Here is a 3,964-nt window from a genome sequence, read left to right as displayed (position 1 = left end):
AGGTGAGCCGCCAGCAGTGATGGATGTGGGGAGAGAGATGGCGGAGTTTCGAAACTTGTAAGACTGCCATGAACTGCTATATATATTATGACTATTAAGGTAAATACATTGTTTGTTCTCTATTAATATCTTTCATTTGCTAACTATCCCTATCAGTAGTTAGTGCCTTCCGTAGTTTGAATCTTTTATTTAGCTGGCAGTAGTGGCACTGGGTGTATTGCAGTAGTTCGAGTAACGAAGATTTTTGTGAGGTAAGTGATTTCTGAAAGGTATAGTTTAATGTTACTCAGGGCCATTCTTTTGCAGGGATCTTTGATAGTCAGATTGCGTTGCGCTAAAAATATTGTGTGTCAGTTGAAGCACAGTCATGTATAAATTTTTCAAAGGGGACGTTTCAGGGGTTATTAAACAAAATGGGGCCGAAGACCGTAATGCATGCCCTGCAGCAGAAGGCGGCTTGACCTGGTTCAGTTAACTGGGTGGTCTGAAACAGACCAACCCAAAAATTATTGAAATACTTGAGTGTAGCTATGGCCAGAACCTTTGAAATGGGGCTATTTGAAAAAAGTAAGAAAAATAGATTTTGTTTTAACATTAAAACGCAAATAAAAAATCTGTATTTGAAAATTGTTTAACTTTCAGAGGTTCCGACCACAGCCTGTTCAATTCTCTACAAAAATAGCTACTCGAGTCGTTTTTCGGCAATCCAAACACCCAGCAAAAAAGTGACTTTTAGGAAATCGCCTTTAACGTTTTGGAAAGGGCTTAGGTTGGTTTTTTGGAACTTACCATCAGTCTACGACGGCTGTTGCATGCAATACGCATTCCTCGATCTCGTAAATGTCGTTCGCATGCACCGCCTCCTCCCGGGCCGCAGATTTGACATCTTTACTGGCCGTTAACGAGCGTACAAGGCGATTCGCGTTGGGCCTTCTGCTAAATTCGAACGCCGCGCTGCCAAGTTGAATGCGCATGCTCTTTGCGAGTCCCACGAAGCCGTCGTTCAATATAACTGTAACCACATCGTTAGCAATTTCGACTACTTCTCTTTGCCCGCATCTCGTGGTCGTGCGGTAGCGTTCTCGCTTCCCACGCCCGGGTTCCCGGGTTCGATTCCCGGCGGGGTCAGGGATTTTCTCTGCCTCGTGATGACTGGGTGTTGTGTGATGTCCCTAGGTTAGTTAGATTGAAGTAGTTCTAAGTTATAGGGGGCTGATGACCATAGATGTTAAGTCCCATAGTGCTCAGAGCCATTTGAACCATTTTTTGACTACTTCTTTACCGGAACATATGTGCTTTGGGAAAAGCGTTCAAATTACCAAATTTTTCGCCTCGTTAGAGTTTTGAGTGTTCGCGCCAACACCTCTCTCCAGTAAACTGTTATCCGATAGGCTTCGTATACAGTTCTGATTGCCTCCGTGTGCTGTTCATAAGCTCTCGACGACGCGGGTCTGCCGGTCCGATGATCGAGTATTTCGACTGTATGCAATAATTTATGGGCAAAACGGTTTTCGCCCACATTTTCTCCGTACTATATTTTTTGAAATTTGTAGACCAGGAAACCCCCGCAAGGAGACCATAAACGATATCACCGGCAGAGTAATTAAACTGATTTCACACTCGTGGAATACAGGACGATCGCCTGTCTCATCTTCTTTGCACTTGCGATGAATGTATGGTTTTCTGGATGTTAGTCACCAACTTGCAGTCACTGCTCCGATCACGTATTATGGGATTTAATAATAGTCAGTTATCACTGAACACTAGGAGAGAGTTCGCTCTTAGGAGGGCATGGAGTGATAACTGAGAAGGAAGTGACGCTGGTTTCCATTTCATGATTTTATATACGGGGTCGTCCGTTGATAGTGATCGGGCCAAATAAGCGTCAAACGAAAAAACTACAAAGAACGAAACCGAAACTCGTCTAGCTTGAAGGGGGAACCAGATGGCGCTATGGTTGGCCCGCTACATGGCGCTGCCATAGGTCAAACGGATATCAACTGCGTTTTTGTAAATAGAAACCCCCATTTTTTATTACATGTTCGTGTAGTACGTAAAGAAATATGAATGTTTTAGTTGGACGACTTTTTTCGCTTTGTAATAGATAGCGCTGTAATAGTCACAAACATATGGCTCACAATTTTAGCGATTTCACGACTATGACTAGTGGGGCCTGAAGATGTCATCAATGTAACGCCGAAACTGGTGGCACACAGAAGTTCATAAAATAAAATAAATTTCTACAACACATACGGTTGTTGGTAAATTATTGCGTCAAGAAGTTCTTAAAAAGGTGGTCTGCCCATAATTAATTTTGGAAGGTGAAGGGAAATTCATCACCATCAGGTTTTGCAGCTGTTTATCGTCCACGTTACACTTTCATAAACGGCTACACTCCGTACAAATACCTGCAGAAAAGACTTCGTAACACTTGAATCTACATTTAATGTTAACAAAGCACTTTTGTTGCCATTGCCAGTCTACATTTTATATGTTCTCTACATTGGCCATCATCAGTTATTTTGCTACCAAAACAGCAAAGCTTTAAGTGTCTCGTTTTCTAATTTAATTCCCTCAGCATCACCTGATTTAATTCGACTACATTGAATTACCCTCGTCTTGCTTTTGTTGGCCGGCCGCGGTGGTCTAGCGGTTCTAGGCGCTCAGTCCGGAACCGCGGGACTGCTACGGTCGCAGATTCGAATCCTGCCTCGGGCATGGATGTGTGTGATGTCCTTAGGTTAGTTAGATTTAAGTAGTTCTAAGTTCTAGGGGACTGATGACCACAGCAGTTAAGTCCCATAGTGCTCAGAGCCATTTTTTTTGCTTTTGTTGATTTTCATCTTATATGCTCCTTTCAAAACACTGTCTATTCGGTTCAGTTGCGCTTCCGAGTCCTTTTCTGTCTCTGACAGAATTACATTGTCATCAGCAAACCTCAAAGTTTTTATTTCTTCTCAAAAAATGGTTCAAATGGCTCTGAGCACTATGGGACTTAACTGCTGAGGTCATCACTCCCCTAGAATTTAGAACTACTTAAACCTAACTAAGCTAAGGACAGCACACACATCCATGCCCGAGGCAGGATTCAAACCTGCTACCGTAGCAGTCGCGCGGTTCCGGACTGAAGCGCCTAGAACCGCTCAGCCACCGCGGCCGGCTATTTCTTCTCCCTGAACTTTAATTCCAACTCCAAATTTTTCGTTTATTTACTGTTGAATATCAATAAAAATAAGCAACAGAGGATACTCCTGAAGTGGAGAAGTGGGAAATAAACTTAAAAGAAAACATAAAAACAAAAAAATACAACTTCGTTTGTTTATAGAACTTCTCATATGATAACGTTACTGCATTGTTTTCGCGCCTTCTGTTTTTTTCTTTAATGGTATTGGGATGGATGACTGGCACGAATACTAATTCTATATTTAAGCTGCGCTGTAAATCCGCGCCTCAGGGTGTTCGATCTGTCAATTTCTACTGCTCTATACGGGTGTTACGAGGGAGTGCCACAGAAGAGACTGAGGACGACATTTCGGCCCTGTTCTATGAAGGTTCGCATCCACGTTGACTTCAGGACAGCGACAAAACAGCCTCCTTGAAAGGGAATCGGTACAAATTCCAGTGAACGGCCTCACAAAAAAAGACAAGTAAGAAATGTAATGAAACTTCCTGGCAGATTAAAACTGTGTGCCCGACCGAGACTCGAACTCGGGACCTTTGCCTTTCACGGGCAAGTGCTCTACCAACTGAGCTACCGAAGCACCACTCACGCCCGGTACTCACAGCTTTACTTCTGCCAGCACCTCGTCTCCTACCTTCCAAACTTTACAGAAGCTCTCCTGCTAACCTAGCAGAACTAGCACTCCTGAAAGAAAGGATATAGCGGAGACATGGCTTAGCCACAGCCTTGGGGATGTTTCCAGAATGAGATTTCACTCTGCAGCGGAGTGTGCGCTGATATGAA

At 43.4% G+C, this 3,964-nt stretch overlaps 1 non-coding gene across 1 annotated transcript; it reads right to left on the bottom strand.

The window, feature by feature from the left end:
• Nucleotides 1-3,687: 3,687 nt before the first annotated feature.
• Trnas-uga lies at nucleotides 3,688-3,762 on the bottom strand. The gene has a single exon. It is a non-coding gene; the product is annotated as a tRNA-Ser (tRNA).
• Nucleotides 3,763-3,964: the final 202 nt, after the last annotated feature.

This window comes from Schistocerca americana, chromosome 4 (assembly GCF_021461395.2).
Source record: "Schistocerca americana isolate TAMUIC-IGC-003095 chromosome 4, iqSchAmer2.1, whole genome shotgun sequence".
NCBI classification, from domain to species: Eukaryota; Metazoa; Arthropoda; class Insecta; order Orthoptera; family Acrididae; genus Schistocerca; species Schistocerca americana.
Note: the sequence above shows the minus strand (reverse complement) of the source record. Positions and strands in the feature narration are given on the sequence as shown.